Below are 17264 nucleotides of genomic sequence, written 5' to 3' on the forward strand. Positions count from 1 at the left end.
GCTGTCCCTGGACGTCCCCCCTCACTCCCCCTCACCTGTTGCTCTCCTGCACTCTCCTCTCACATCCCCGCACACCTCCCCAGGGCCTGGCACTCTCCAGTGGCTCCCTAGTGCCTTTAGGTCCAGTCTTCTGTGGCTTTGACCCCCCACCTCTCCAGGGCCATCTCTTGATGCACTGAGATCTCCCAAATGTTTTGGCTTAGTTCTGCGCCTTTCACTCAATTTATTATTGTCCCCCTCCCATTTTGTAGATGTGCTTAACCCTTAATCCCATGTGGATGAGAAACAGGGAGGTTAAGAGACTTGCCACTGCTCACCCAACTAGTGGCTTGTCTCCACAGCCCGGCTTCTTTTGCTTTATGTTTATTAGTGCACATTAATTGCCCAGAACCATGGGTTTCTTTGTGGCATATTCATACATGCATGGAATATGCTTTGATTATATCCACACCCATTTCCTTCCCCTTCTTGATTTCTCTGACCCCCCCCCCCCCACCCGCTTCCTGTTCTTTAATAGTCTTCTACTTTCATGTCATCTTTTTTTTTTGGTCTGGCTATTTACTTGACAGGATGACCTCTAGTTCTGTTTTCCTGCAAATGACATGATTTCATTCTTCTTTATGACTGAACAAAACTCCTTTGCCTGTATATATCTTACCTTCTTCATCCATGCATCTGTTGATGGGGTGCCTAGGCTGATTCCATAACCTAGTCATTGTGAATTGTGCCGTGATAAACACGGGTGTGCAGGGATCTCTATAGTATGCTGACTTTAATTCAGGTATATATTTAATTCAGGTATATACTCAGGAGTGGTATAGCTGGATCACAAGGTAGTTTTTTAAGAAACCTCCACAGTGATTTCCATAATAGCTGTATTAATTTACATTTCAACAACAGTGTTCTTTCCTGCCCTGCCCCCTGTATCCCGGCCAGCATTTACTATTTTTTGTAAACTTTTTTTTTTTTTGTACTGGGGATTGAACCCAGGAACACTTGATCAATGAGCTACATCCCCAATATGGTCTCACTAAGTTGCTGAGGCTGTCCTGAAATTGCAATCCTCCTGCATCAGCCTTCCAAATCACTGGGATTATAGGCATGCACCACTGTGCCTCCATTTTTGGTGCTCTTGATGATAGTTGCTCTGACTGGGTGAGAAGGAACCTCAATGTAGTTTTGACTTGCACTTCCCTGATAGCTAAAGACACTAAACATTTTAAAATGTGGCTATTTGTACTTGAGTGTCTGTTCAGTTCATTTGCCAATCATTGAATATGTTTTTTTTGGGGGGGGGGAGAGGCTACTTTTTGAGGTTATATATTCTGGATATTAATCCTCTGTTGGAAAAGTTGCTCATTCCCCAGCTTCAGGGACACTCATAGCCTCTTCAGAAACTTCTGTGGGCACAGCAGGCCCTCCCCTTCTCCCCTCCACTCCAGGTTCACTCCCAGCCCCTACCTGACTTCCATTTCTGCTTATATGACATTTGTCCAGGAAACTTGCTCTAACAGCCCACCTCAGGTCAGAGTTAGGGCAGAAGTCTCCCTACTTGGTTGCACAATGGCATCACTTAGGAACCTTTTTAAAAATACTGATGCAAGTCGACTGGGGCTGTGGCTCAGTAGAAGGGCACTTGCCTAGCATGTATGAGGCACTGGGTTCGAGTCTCAGCACCACATATAAATAAATAAATACATACATACATACATACATAAAATCAAGGTCCATCAACAACTAAAAACATATTTTAAAAAAATACTGATGAATGCTGGGCATGGGGGTACATGCCTATAATCCCAGAAGCTTGGGATGCTGAGGCAGGACGACCAGGAGTTCAAAGCCAGCTTCAGCAAAAGCAAGGCGCTAAGCAACTCAGTGAGACCCTGTCTCTAAATAAAATATAAAATAGGGCTGGGGAGTGATTCAGTGGCTGAGAGCCCCTAAATTCAGTCCCAGGTACCTGCCCCCAAATAATGATGCCTAACTCCCACTCCTAGACACTGTGGTTAAATTGGTACTGGGTGCACCCTGGGCAAAATCCCCAGATGGCCGTGCAGCAAAGTCCGCTGGGATTGGAGCAGAAATCAGTCTCTGGGAGCACTATGCAGATTGCTGGCCATCCCATGAGTTCGTGACCTGGGTTAAGGACCCAGAATGTGTACCTGGCAAGTCCCCAGGTAAGGGTGCTGCTGCTTTGGATCCAGAAACCACATCCTGAGAGCCAGGGAGCTAAGGTGTCCTCCAGGTGCCCATGTGCTCCCAGAGCACTCAGTGCTAAGCACACTTAAATCCATATCACTCTGTTGTATTTGTCTGTGTTTCCTCCCACACTGCCCAGGCCCAGAGCTTTCTACTTAGTTGCTACCTTTGGTAATAAGTGTCGACATAGGTCAGATCAATGAATCCATGAGATACCCAGGTGAGCACGTGCTTCTCAGCTATTGTTGTTTCTGAGTGGAAAGGAGCCGTTGTCACAATCAGTGTTCATTTTTACTGAGAGCCTCCTGGGGGCCAGGTACTGTGGTTAGCAGCTCACATCCAGGGCTCCTGGAATCCTCACAAGCACCAAAAGGAGGCAAGTGCTATCATTCAATTTCAAAGACAAGGAAAGCAGATCAGATTCCAGATGGACAAAGTGGCAGAGTCAAAATTCCTTTTTTTTTGTTTCTTTTTTTGATGGTACTGGGTATTGAGCCATCGGCTGGTGGGGCAGCAGTGGGAAGGAGGTCTATCACTGAGCTACACTCTCAGCCCCTCCCCTTTTACCTTTTGACACAAGGTCTGGTTAAATTTTGAGGCTGGCCTTGAACTTGTAATCCTCTTTCCTTAGCCTCCTGACTCTCTGGAATTACAGGCTTGCACCACTGCCCTTCAAATGACTTGCAGTAATTTTTTGAATGAACAAGTCTCCAAAAGTCCTGAATGGAAACAGGCGAGTGCACCCAAGCAGTAAAAGTAAGCATGAGCTTAAATCCATGGGGCATCATGATGTAAAATGCATGTCTTACTGTGGATCACAGTAAAAAAAAAAAAAAAAAAAAAAGTTTTAAAATACTACCTTAGAGAAAAAGCCTGCATCAGATCTCCATGCAAGTCAGCAGTTCTCCAGCCAGGCAGAAGCTGGGAAAGAGTTAGGTTGCCCTCTTCTGGGCATCTTCAGCATTACAGCAAAGCCAGGAGGAAGTGAAGACCCTGCCTGGTCATGCGTGTAAACAGGTTTCCTCCAGGCAGAATATCAAAACACAAAACAAACTTATAAACAAAATGGTAAACAAACATTATTTATTTCCAAAATAAATAATGCCCTGGTTATCAGTCCCACAGTCTTCACTGTGGTCTGTCCACAATTGCTTTGTCCGTTAACATTTCACCTTCCCAGGTACAGCAGAAGTTCCTGAGGAGCATCAGGGATTCTTACATCCCCACTGTGGCCACTAACCAGGAGCACTGTGAAAGGTGGCTGTCCAATAGTTGAGCTAATCTCAGAGAATCACTTAGCTGACGCTTTTCAACCAGCAGGCAGGAAATATGAAAGCTCATGTCTCTTTTATGTTGCAAAAGCAAAGGAAGGAATATGATGTCTAGAATATATTAGGTAGACATTTTGAGGCAGGTAATCCGATCTCCTACTTCTTTAAACCTTCATTCCTGCCTCCCTATTTTCCCTTTATGGATGCAAATACCAGGCCTGAGGTCCCATTACAAGGCCTATGAGCAGATGGCAACTTTTAGGCTAGCCCACTGGAAATAGGAGGGTTGGGGTGGGGTGGGTGGGACCCTTCTCCCAGCTGTGCTTGCCTTTCAATTTCTCCCTACACAGTCCCTTCTAATACCTTAGAAGACAAGACAGTGGTCTTGGTAGAGTGGCGCCTTCCCAATTAGTGAGTAGCTTCAGTAGATTTGGGCATAACTCTTAAACTTTCGAAAACCCCACTGCTTAATTTGTGATCTTATGGAGAGCACATTGTCATTATTTTTAACCATAACTGCCTTCTATTGGTGAAGAATCTAATAGAAGGCCATCTTGTGTACTGTGTACCATGATGGTTTGAGTGAAGCCTGTTTCCAGGTGTGGAGATCAGGAGAGCTGGGTAAACAGAGGATCTGGACATGAGACAATAAATGAAACATATGAGGAACTGATAAAAAGGGAAAAGGATGAGCAAGGTGCTCATACAAGGACAGAGTGGGTACTCCAAGACCCTAGACCCCTACTCACCAGGAGGCTTGAAGAGGCAGGAGGCAGCTATGTGGGGTTTTGTTTTGCTTTGGGGGGGCAAGTATTCTAACCCCCAGAGCTACATCCCCAGAACACTTTTTTATATTTTATTTTGGGACAGAGCCTTGTTAAATTGCTGAAGCTGGCCTTGAAGTTTTAGTCCTTCTACCTTACCGTTCTCAGTAATTGGAGATTACAGGCGTGAGCCACCATGCCCAGCAAAAAGGGGGTTCTGCAGAACAGAGGGTTTTGTGTCTCAGTTTTAAGTCGAAGGCAAAACAGCACATGCAGACACAGGAACCAGAGACAGAAATGACCCCAAGAACCGAAACCAAGTTTATAAACATCTTGGAGAGAATTCTAGATTGTTATAGGGCATGCCACAAAGCAGGGGTGTTTCAGCTGATGTCTCAGAGGAAACCTGAGCTTCTACCAATAGCCCTGTGCTAGTCTCTGGAACTCATCAGGCAATAAAAAGGACAAACATCTTGGAGACCCTTTGGGAGAGCAGAGCAATAAAAATTTCAGCACAGTAAACAACCATGTGTAATGAATCCACAAGCAGTTATTAATAATAGGCCTCCTGCTCTAACCTTCTCCCCTGTGTCCTACAGATCCATCTCCTGGACTTGCAGAGAACAAAAAAGGCCTGCAATTCATTTCCTCACGTGGACACTCCCTCCCCACAACCACAGATACAACTCACCCCACGGTCTGCTTCCAGCCTCAGGGCAAGTTTTTCTTCCCCAGGCCAAGTTATATTGCCTGTACTCGGCTTCTTAGTACCACATATGTCCCTGCTCTCTGTCCCCATCAATCATCCTCCTTCTTGTGTCCCTTTATAATGGCACATCCAGGATGTTTGTCATTCCACTCTTTTCAAACTCTTCTTTGACCCAGTAGCTCTTAAACAATCCTAGCACCCACTTCTTTCCTTCACCTCCGAGATCCTAGGAAGATTCTGTCCTCACCTCCATTAACTGCCTTCCAGTCATGGCCTCTCCCATTCCAAACTGGCCGAACAGTCTGGGTTGCTAACTTAATGGGCTGCTACTGGGTTTTACTTCCCTGGAGCCCTTGGGCAGCACAGTCCTGCTACTCCTCTGGACTCTGGCTTTCACAGTGCCCTCCTGCTGCTCCTTTATAGTCTCCTAGAGCAGCTGTTCTCAACCTCAGCATGATGGACATTTTGCCTGGATAATTCTCTATTATGGGATCTGACGTGCATTGTGTGTTAGAGGATGTATGGTGTGTTCCTGACCTATACTTGTAGATGCCAGCAGCAGCAGACATTCCCTTCTTGTGACATCTAAAAATGTCTTCAGGCACTGACAAATGACCCCTGGTTGAGAACCAGTATCTTAGAAGGGTGCTTTATTTCCACTAGTCTCTTACAGATGAGTTTTCCCTAGGTCTGTGGTTTTTATCTGCCATCCCATGCATAACTGTACATCTCCAGAAGTCATGTGGCCACTGCCTGCTGCCCATTTTTGGTGGATCTTTCTTCAGCCAGTAAAGCTCAGGGTGAAGGCCACTTCTTCCTTCCTGTCTTAGTTTGATTCTCCTGGACACACAGCCTAAGGCAAGGACTTGAGTGTAGGTGGTTCAATTGGGGATGGCCTTGGGAAGTAAAAGTGAGGAACTGAGGTATGAAAGTGAAGGAGGAAAAGCCAATATAAGGCCCATCACTGAGGTCCCCACACTACACACTGAGGGCTCAGTTCCACTGGGATCTTCCAAGCAGCATACAGAATGCCTCTCAGAACTGTCCAACCAAGAGAGGACTGGGACATTCATCCCATCATTGGGGCATGTGAGGCTGGGACACTTATCATCTGGCTCCCATCCCATCTTCCACTGTTGAGGGTTGTCCCAGGGCCATTAACTCCCCTAACTTCTGGGCTTGAGCCACAAAAGACAAACAGACTCCTGTGGCTTTGGAGAAGGCCCTGAATAGAAATTGGATGGATACTCCATGTGCTTGGATTGGAGTGCTGCCAGCCTTGTGTCTGCTCACACAGTAGTGCAGCTGGAACCTGGAGCTGACGAAGGGGATGCAATGCAGACAACCCAGACGGTTCACTCATGACCCACAGGAAGTCCATCCTGTCACTGAGTCTTCAATGTGGTACAGACATCTAGTAAAAATGCTCTGTACAAGAAAGACAGTGGACAAGCTATAACCCACTAACTGCTGTAGCAGGTCCAGAAGCTGAAACTGCTGTTCAGTATCTTCCTTGACCATCTCTCATACTCAATTTCCTCGATATCAGCCAGCACTTGAGCTGATCCAGGTTGTTTTACTGGGTTGTTGACCCAGACCTACATCCCTGAGAGGTCCAAGCCCTCCTCTGTCTTGCCCGATCACACCATGGTTGCTGCAAGGACCTATTCTCTGCTGTCACTAGTCACAGAAGCCCCAAAAGACATTCCCCTGAATTTCAGGCATAATTTTTGGGCAAATTCCCCGAGTTCCAGGCATTTTTTTTCAACTTGGTGCAAGTGGATCACAGAATAACAGTGAGAGGGACCAGTCGTACATTCATTACTTGCTTCCTGAACCTGTATATTCAGACAATTGGGGACCTAGAACTATGTATCAGCTGTATTCTGGATGACAGTAGCCAACCCCAGTCTTATCCTCGAGTGCATACCTTAGTTGTTGTCCATAAGCTCTCCTCTCATTGTGGTAGGTCCACTACTTCCACCAACTTGACATACACCAGACCATTGGCTTCCATGGTCATGTGCCCACTGATTTACCTCTTTTGCCATAAAATGGGCCTCCTGATCTAAGATGGTGGAGACATAGTACGTGGACAAATCAAAACACCCAAGAAAATCTTAGATTAAAACCAGAGTAGTTCTCAACCCTAGGAAATGTTTTTAGCTGCCTTTTCCAAGGTGGAAAGGGCCTAATGTAATCAATATGCCTTTTGTGGCTGGTTGGTGGAGGGCTCAGGGCCTGTCTGTGATGACAGACCCATCAGCAATGGCAGTAGTTTGATCCCTGGGCCCATGCCTAACCTCCATCCTTATCACCATGGCTACCGCATTCATAGGTTCAAGGCTTAAGTCTGAGGACAAGGCTGACTGCCACAGGGTGAGTCACATGTCTACCTGGTTACCTGGCACTTCTTCTACAGTAAATGTTCTCTGGTAGGCATTTGTGCCTATACCCATAGGATAATCCACATGCCTCTTCCCTGTACCTCATAGCCCTTCTTCTCATCCTCTTGTCTTTCAGGCCCATGACCACTTACTGCCCAAGACTCCTTTTGCACCTTTACAGAAGCCTTCTCCAAGAGCTTGTGTATCTTTTATTCACCCCATCCTACCAACTAGCTTACAGAGACTTCTTTTTGTGCCCCTGGCTACTTTTCCCTCTACACTGAGTTGAATAGGTATACCTGAGCAGGTTTTGAACTACACCCACAGGGAGGGGTTCCCCTAACCATTGTCTTTAGGGCTACTTTAATTGGGCTAAAATACAAACAATAGTCCATTTTTGGCCAATATCAACATCACAAACCAGGTCCAGGGTTGTTATTTTTCCATCAGCTGATCACAAGAAAACAAAATCCTTGGCATGATCTGAAGGCAAGTCTTCAGTTCAACAGAGTAAGGGCCTGGTAGCCAAGGAAGAAGCATGTGCAATGAAATCTGTTCATGCAGTTTACTTGTGCCTTCTGAACCTGCTCAGGCCCAACCCTAGATGTTCCTCTTCCATCTTAAAATGGATTGGTGTTAGGTCAGTCTGAATTTATGATCTGAGTGGTATATAACCACAATGAACAACTCTGATGCTTTGGTCAACTAATGTCCCATGGTCAGATGCTCTGTATCTATCAGGGACCAAAAAGCATGCTGGGAGCTGCTTTTCAGGCATAGCCTTGCTCCAAAATCCTTAGGTGTCCAGACTCCACTCTGCATCCTTGTCCACTGCTTTAGTCAGCTTTTTCACTGCTGTGACTGAAAGACCCAACCAAAACAATTAAAAAAAATTTTGTAGATGAACACAATACCTTTATTTATTTATTTAATGTGGTGCTGAGGATCGAACCCAGTGCCTCACACATGCAAGGCAAGCACTCTACCACTGAGTGACAACCCCAGCCCAATGAGAACAATTCTGAGGGAGGAAAAGTTTATTTAGGGGCTCACGGTTTCAGACACCTCAGTCCATAGAAGGCCAGTTCCATTCCTTGGGGGATTGAAGTGAGGCAGAACATCACGGTGGAAGAGTTTAGTGAAGGAAGGCTGCTCAGAAGATCAGGCAACAGAGAAACTACACTAACCAGGTACAAATACATACTCCAAGACCACACCCACCACATGCCCACCTCCCTCAGCCACACCCTACACTTACCATTCAGTTAATCCCATTAGGGGATTAATTCACTAACAGGGTTAAGACTCACATAACCCAATCATTTCTCCTCTAAACCTTCTTACATTGTCTCACACATGGGCTTTTGGGGAACACTTCACATCCAAACCATAACATCCACCATAAATATCTACAGCACGAGTGAATTTGCTGGGTCATGTGGTCCAAGTAGCTGGTAGCCTGGATTTTCTGTAACCCTTGCTCCAAGTCACCCAGTGAATGGGTCAGAGCAGTACTTCTAAATAAGGTATGTACTTGCTCCAAAGACAAAGGGCAATCCCTGGCTTGGCTCAGTGGTGCACACCTATAATCCCAGTGGCTCGGAAGGCTGAGGCCAGAGACAGCAAGTTCAAAGCCAGCCTCAGCTACTCAGCAAGACACGGTTTCAAAATTAAAAAAAAGAAAAAGGTTGGAGATGTGCCCAGTGGTAAAGCACCTCTGGGTTCAATTCCCAGCATGCACACACACCCCCCCTCCAAAAAAAGGGCACTCAATGTCTTCCTAAAGTAGAAGGTACAATAGGGCTCTGAATGGGACACTCGTAAGCATCTGCAAGGCTCTCCAAACCTGATCCCTTTTATTTCCTACTTGGTGGATGCAACACTGGCAGACTTCTTCCTCACCCACATGCTCTGCATCTCTCCGGCCTGTGCATCATAAGTCCTGTAGATTCAAACTCTCAAATATTTCTTCATTCTGCTCTTTGCTTCATTCCCCCTCACTGCTTTGATTCCACTTTATCATTTATGTTTGATTCCTGTAGAAGCTTCCTAATAAAATCTTCCACATTTAAATATTAACTGTCCTCTCATTCACTTTGGGGTCAGGAAGCACTGCTCTTATTCCTTCCTCCATACAATACCTTAGTACTCTCCATCATTTCCTAAGTGCTTGGTTATTGCAGTCATGTATTTTGAAGTCCAATTCCTATCTCTAAATTTAGGCTTTTTCAGGGTAATAAAGTCTCCACAGCCAGTGTACCCGTGGGGTGTTCAAAATGCATCCAAGGCCCTTCACCACAAGGCTCTTAGATCTCCAGCTTATTCTCTACTACTCCCCTTTCTCTCAACTAGAAATTCTTCTATGCTCTCACCTCCATGCCTTGCCTGAGCTCTGTACCTGAATGACATCTGCCCTCACCCTAGACCCTCTATTTTGCCAGAAACCATAGTTTCTACCAATTTAGCTGAAGAAATCTCAGCCTTCTGCAAAAGCATTTCCATCATTCGTTCACCCCATCCCACCAACTGACTTGGGGAGACTTCTTTTTGTTCCCATGGCACCATGCATCAAGCTCTGAACTTAGCATTTGTCAGGTTTTATGACAATGGTTTATTGCACAAGATAAGGCCAGTTACATGAGGAATGAGGACTGACCCAAGGGTCTGTCCCAATGCCTAGCACAGCAAACAATTAAGTGTTGGAGGAACCAGTGAAAGTGGTACAGTACAGAGGTAGCAAACAAGTAGCCCACAGGCTAAATGAGGCCTTCATACGTTTTATTTGGCCCATACAGTTCCCGAGTTGGGCCAAATAGGATTTATTCAGGTTATGTGGCTGGCAAGATTTATGACACAGTTGGCCTCCATTCTCTTTGGATGTTTCTTTAAAAAGCCAAAGCTGTATTCAGGAAATACATCAGACCAAGGACATAAGATGCCATAGCTCTTATTGAGTACACTCTGTCCCTTGTTGGAGTGGCTCATCTATAGCTCAAAACTTTAGAAGCCTACAAAAAATGAAGGTTGGAACAGCAGGCACTCCAGACTCGTTTTTTACCCCATATCAGGAGGGCTTGAGGATAGGAAGTTGGGGAGGTGGCAAGTTAGTGATGGGTCCACCCTATTTTGACTTCTTCCAACCAATGAATCTATCAAGCTGTCCCTCCACAGGCCTGACCGTGGCCAAATACACACATTTATGAGTCAGAAATTTCACATTTACATTTTGAAAATCCATACTTTGATTTTCTTTGGAAAAAGTCAGGGATCTGGCAACATCGAACTATACTGGCTCCCAACAAGAGTTGAAGTTTTCCCCTTTGGCCAAACAAATGCTCTCTCTAGAGTTTGCCACTCTCTTCTTCTATCTGGCCCAATGCATTACTTCTGTTACAAGCTTGTTTCTGTAGTCATGAGTTTGCAACTTCTAAAAATGCTGTAATGCTGTCAATTATCTTATGCTATCCTATTACCTTATTCAATCCCCTCAAAGTCTAGGGATGCTGGGAGGCCTACAAATAGGCCCCCTGCACAGATGAAGATGAGGTCTTGTAGGTCTCAGCTTATCAGTAAAGAAGGTAGCCCCTATTCTTGGGACTTTTTTCACTACTCCATGCAAGTTATCACAATCCCAAAGTCTGGCTTACTATTTCCTTTAATAAAATATTTCACTCATATTTCCAAGAACACATGTAATACTATCATGTAGTTGCTATGAAATTATCAGCAGGCCAACAGACAAATTTTATGTGGTTTATACTTCTCAGTTGAGCTAGCCAAACAAGCTTTGGTGCAAGGCTGAAAGACCCATGACATAGACCTGGCCTCTACTCATTCACACCCGCTCTCAGTCTGGGGATTAAATTCTGGGATGCTTTACCATTGAGCTATATCCCTGGTCCTTTTTAGTTTGAGACAGGGTCTCACTAAGTTAATGAGGCTGGCCTCAAGCTTGTGATCCTCCTGCCTCAGCCTCCTAAGTTGCTGGAATTACAGGCATGTGCCACAGTGCCCTACCATTTATGTACTCTTTACGACAATCTAAGGAGTTGGATACTATTATTCCCATTTTTAGCAGGAAATCTGAAGCACAAAGAGGTCAAGTGAATGCACCAGTGTGGGTTCTATCATACTAGTGATGCCCTTTGATTCTGATTAGGAAACAGCCCCTGCCCTAAGCTGCTGAAGTGTCTTCCCCACTCCACTGGTCGCTGTCTAGCAGTGATAGGGTTGATATCATATCTGCCACACACTGGGTCCCATGAGTATGTGGCAGCCATCTCTCCAGTGTTAGTTCTAACTGGTTGGTGACTGAAAGAATGCTAAAAGAATCAACCTGGGGGTGCACCCTGAGTTCAATCTGCAGCATCACCAACGCCCCCCCCCAAAAAAAAAAACCCCAAAGATTTTGCACATCTCATCAGTTTGCATTTTTAACACTATACATTTTTAATGTAACAACAAACAAATATACTCTGGCAAGTACCCAAAGAGCATCAGCAGAATTTAGCCAAGACTTAAAGGAGATCATGGAAGACCACTACATAGGTGAAAGTCAAGTACCCAACACTGCCTAAAGTCAACATCCTATTTTCTGCCTCAGTACCACTGACAGGTACCACAAACTCTCCTCAGTAACAGTGACTTTCCAGAGCTTACAACCAAGTAAAAGAATGGGAAAATGCCGTAGCAGAATCTTCGAGTGGGAAGGGTCAAGTATAGAAAGAGATTATCTCCAACCCAACCTAACACCCAATGGATACAGTTACAGCCATTCCAGCAGAATGTCAGCTGTCACCTATGATCCTGTGTTAGCTTCTTTCTTTTTTTTAATATTTATTTTTTAGTTATATGTGGACACAACATCTTCATTTTATTGTTATGTGGTGAGAATCGAACCCAGTGTCCCATGCATGGTAGGTGAGCGCTCTACCTCTGAGCCACAATCCCAGCCCCTGTGTTAGCTTTTTATTGCTGTGACAAACACCTGAGAAAGTCAACTTAGAGGAGGAAAGATTTATTTCAGTTCACAGCTTCAAAGGTTTCGGTCCATTGTCTCCTGGCTGTGGTGAGGCAAAGTATCATGGTGAAGAGGCATGGTGGAACACTGGTTGCTCACATCTTGGCAGCCAGGAAGACGAGGGAGAACAAGGAAGGGGTCAAAGAGAAGATAAACCCTTCTAGGGCACACTGCCAATGACCTACTTCCCCAGCAAGGCCCTGATCCTCAGCTTCTACCACCTCCCCCAAATGCTATTAAATATGAATCCCTTTGTGGATTATACACTGATAAGGTCAGAGTCCTAAAAATCCAATCACTTCCCAAAATTCCCACCTCTGAACATTGCTGCATTGGGAACCAAGCCTTCAACACATGACTGTTTGGGGAATACTTCATAACCTAAATCATAATGGGCCCTCTCAGAATGGCCACAAAACTTTCTGGGAAAAGCCAGGGTCTGAGCCAGAGGCAGGCTTCAGGAGCTCAAGATTGTCCCTGAGGTAGACGCACCTGTACTCATCGACCCACCTCCCACACAAAGCCTGCTTCAAGCCTTTGCTGCAATATGGTCAGCACTCACAGTTCAGGAGGGAATAGAGGTTAGGATTTTCCCTGAATAATCTTCAACGTTGGTCGACAAATATAAATGGCACAGAAACCCCAGCAAGCTACATCTCTTTCACAGAGGGTAGGTCTCCACCAGTCTGTAACCAGTGAGGAAGCTGGTCACGCCTTCAATTACAGTCATCTTAGTCTTCTTAGTCTCATGCAACTAGGATGTACCTTCCTAATACCTTTGTCCCCACTATTTTTTTAATACCTTTATTTATTTATTCATTTTTTTATGTGATGCTAAAGATTGAACTCAAGTGTCTCACACATGCTGGGTAAGTGCTCTACCACTGAACTAGAATCCCAGCCCCTGTCCCCACTATTTACACCTATATTCAGAAAAGTGTGTGGCTCTTATGCCAAAATATTAATAGTTTAAAGCATAGTAACTTGAATTGAAAAGGTTGTTGGTATTTTTTAATTCACATACTATAAAATTCATCCTTTCCTCCGGTTCTCAATGCTTCTCAGAGTCTAAGGGTTTCCCCCACTCATTTCTCCCACCCCTTCAGCCCATGACCGGCCTCCATCCCCTGCCCTCCCAGAGCAACCTATGATTAGTGACTGTGTCTGGCACAGCCGGTGTGAGACAATGAGACAATCCTTCTCTGGATAATCAAGAGTTTTGGCCGAACCTTTGAGTATACACGGAGATAGAGAGAAGCCAGACAAAAAGCACAGACTATGACACTGAAATGGATTAATGAGGAACTTAGTGATTTGGTCTGTGACCCTCCAGCACAATGTTCTGCAGATCCAGTTAGGGATAATATGTTTCTTTGGCAAGCCACAATTATGGGACTTAATGACAGCCTATGGGCTGTCAAGGTGGTGCATTTTTTTGACAATTCATTTTCCTACAGTCTACCTCTTCAAACCACCTAAGGTTGCATTTACAACAAGAATTTATCATCCAAATATCAACAGTAATGGCGGCATTTGTCTCCATATTCTAAGATCACCATGGTCTCCTGCTTTAACTATTTCTAAAGTTCTTTTATCCATTTGTTCACTGCTATGTGATCCAAACCCAGATGACCCTTTAGTGCTGGAGACTGCATAGATCTATAAAATACATTTAAGTACAAGACTTATCTGTATAAGACTATCTCAGGAATGGACTCAGAAATATGCCATGTGATGCTACCTTAAGTCAGAATAAACTGCATTATAGCTGGAATAAACTTTAAATCGCTGTTAAAAAAAATTCTGTCCTTTCAGGATGTACAATTCAATGTTTTCTAGAGGGGTGTGACCATTACTACTACATACAGAATATTTTTATCACCCCAAAAGGAAACCCCCTATTAGCAGTCACTCCATTTTACCTTCCCCCAGCATCTGGCAACTAATCTACTTTGTTTCTATTGATTTGTCTGTTCTAATCATTTCCCAAAATGGAAGAATATGTGGTCTTTCATAACTGGTTTAACATAATTTCAAGGACCATTCATGTAATTAGTATCATGTATGACCAAATAATATTGCTTAACCATGAGCCAAAAATGTTTTCCAAAGTGGCTGTACAATTCTATTCCCACTCGCAGTGTACAATGGTTCCAATTTCTCTATTTCCACATTGCTTGCTGTTCTGACTTTTTGCTCTTAGACATCCTACTGAGTATGCGGTGGCATCTCTCTGGTGACATGTTCCCATGTTGAACATCCCTTCCTGTGTTTATTAACCAGTATATATTTTTCTCAAAGAAATTATCATTCAGATCCTTGGTCCATTTTTAAATTAGGCTTTCTTTTTACTGATTCGTAAGAGTTCTTAATATATTAAGAAGCTCTTAATATAAGTTCTTAGTATATTAATATATAAAGTCTTTTTTTGTGTGTGTGGTGCTGGGGATTAAACCCAGGGCCTTGTGCCTGCAAGGCAAGCCCTCTACCAACAGAGCGATCCCCATCCCTTAAAAAAAGTCTCATCAGATTTAAGGTTTGCACATATTTCCTTCCATTCTATGAGTTATCTTTTGAATTTCTTATGGTGTCTTTTAGAACACAAAAGCTTTTAATATTAATAAAGTCCAATTTGTCAAATTTACTTTTGTTGTTGTACAAGTTTTGAGTGACATCTACAAAGTTCTAGGCATCTAAAAGGAATCAGTTTCAGATTTTATTTATTTCTACTAGCGAACTGGGAATGTCATAAAATGGCTTTTATTCTGTTTAAGACAGGAAAAACTTGATTTTATGATAATAATTGATATAGAAAAAGCAAAAATAATAACATATATCTTATGTTTTCATTTTCCAATTTAAGAAATTTTACTAATAAAGTTGAAGTCCCTGGGTCCCTTCCATCTCCCCCTCCCAAAGGGGAACACAAACCTTACTGTTTATTCTTCTTGTGCATTTCATTATATTCTTATGATGTATGTATCCTATATCAATATATAGTATTATTTTGTCTTCTGAGATTTTGTACAAATGGTATCATATAGTACATATTCTACAATTTGTTTTTTCTCCAGTCTACATTGCTGAGATTAATCCATGTTGGTGGAACTGATATATGTGTATAAATATTGCTCTAATTCATTAATTTCCACAATGGCTTAACACTGTATAAATACTTTATGTATCCTCTTGATGGAATTTGCCAAAAAATGCAAACACTGACATCAAGCATTTTGAGCACATTGTGTCCCTAAAACCATGGCTTTCTTTTTTTTTTTTTTTTTTTTAACTGCAACCCACAGTGTATTTTACCTCTCAGTGTGCTATGTGCGTGCAATCTTTTTGTACAGATGTATATCAGTATATAACAAAAGTTTCATATAATAATACTGTTCGCAAGTATTTCCTACTATTCTATTTCCTTAAGCGAAAGTGGATTCATAGATAATGAACTGATCACGACTTCCCTATACAGGCTACAACCACAATGCCCAATGGTTATTATGCCAAGAAGTAGAAATGCTAGGTTATGGGGCTACACTATTAATAAGCTTGACTAGACAATTCCAGTTTTCTTAATTGCTGAAAAAAGTTATGTATGCTGCCATCGACAGACAAGCAAGTTGCCATTATTCTGACTTCTATTGGATTTAAATTATAGTCCTACCTATGTGAAATATAAGTTTGTATTTCCATAATTAATCATGAGTCTGAACATCTTTTCCTGTTTATTGGTCATCTGTATTTTCCTATTCCATAAACTATGAGATAGGGAATCTGTCTATGGAAAGTTTCCATGGCTATTCCAGAGAGAGAGCTGGAACAAACACTCAGATGTGTAGTTCTGATCTATGATGTTTAAAATTGTGACCACTTGTCCAAGAAAAAAGAGAACTAATCAAGCATTACCTACTTAGGAAGACTTCTTCTCAGACCAGAAGACAGCAAAATCAGCTAAAAGAATGATGAAAAACTAGGTAGAGAAGTGAGGTTTTGTTTTTCTTAAAAAGTCCTCCCTTGTACTATACTAAAAAAAAAAAAAAATCTGCTCAAGGGGTACGTTGTTACTGTTCAGTTTTCAGTTTTCCCATCTGTAAAATCAGGGTAACAATCTGTACCATTTTTTATCCCACGTAGAAACTTTGAAACAAACAGTTTTTTAAAACTTTGAAAATAAAAACTTCACAGAAATTCAAAGTTGTGTGGGTGTTAGTCATTCAGTGCCCTCCGAAAGCTTAAGCAAGAGGAGCAAACTGAAGCCCTTTGAACAGCTTTTTTGGAGTGAGTCGCTCTCTTGAGTTCTTGCCTGAAAACCTAATGGCTCTGCAGAACAATGAATTATCCCCTAAAATTACACAGCCCGAATTTTCAGTCTAGAAATCTAAGAGTCTCAATTTTACATGTGTCTGCTAAATCCATTATAGCAGACACATAGCCTTTCTGGGGTCTCCTATTTCCTGGATCAAGGACTATTATAGCTCACTCATCCACCTTCTGGTCTGATCCCCTTCCACCCAAAAGTCAGTTTTGCTTTAGAAATCAGCCAAATGAATTAGAACTCAATATCTCACCTTCCCACTCCCAGGATGAAACAGTCACAGAAAGGAACAGATCTGACACCCCTTCATCAAAGCACAAAGGATAAAACTGGTATCAAATAGCTTCTTTCACCGGACAGTAAGAAAGTAGACAAGTTCAATTTACAACCAAGCGATAGTCCCAACCAGTAGGTCAGGATCTAGGAGCAAGATCACACCTGTCACTGCTGCCACCCCTCCTTACTGAGGTTTGACTTTGCTCACTTTCATTTCCATCCTTTATATATCCACCCTACCAAATGGTACTTCAAGGTTTGGCAGAAAGCCTTAGCACACAAAGGGATCCCTGCCTACAGCCACTTCCACCTAGAGG

The 17264-nt window shown here is 43.2% G+C and overlaps 1 pseudogene; it reads left to right on the plus strand.

The window, feature by feature from the left end:
* Positions 1 to 13631: 13631 nt before the first annotated feature.
* LOC114093045 (ubiquitin-conjugating enzyme E2 D3 pseudogene) lies at positions 13632 to 14088 on the plus strand (annotated as a pseudogene).
* Positions 14089 to 17264: the final 3176 nt, after the last annotated feature.

The sequence above is a fragment of the Marmota flaviventris genome, chromosome 16 (assembly GCF_047511675.1).
Source record: "Marmota flaviventris isolate mMarFla1 chromosome 16, mMarFla1.hap1, whole genome shotgun sequence".
NCBI classification, from domain to species: Eukaryota; Metazoa; Chordata; class Mammalia; order Rodentia; family Sciuridae; genus Marmota; species Marmota flaviventris.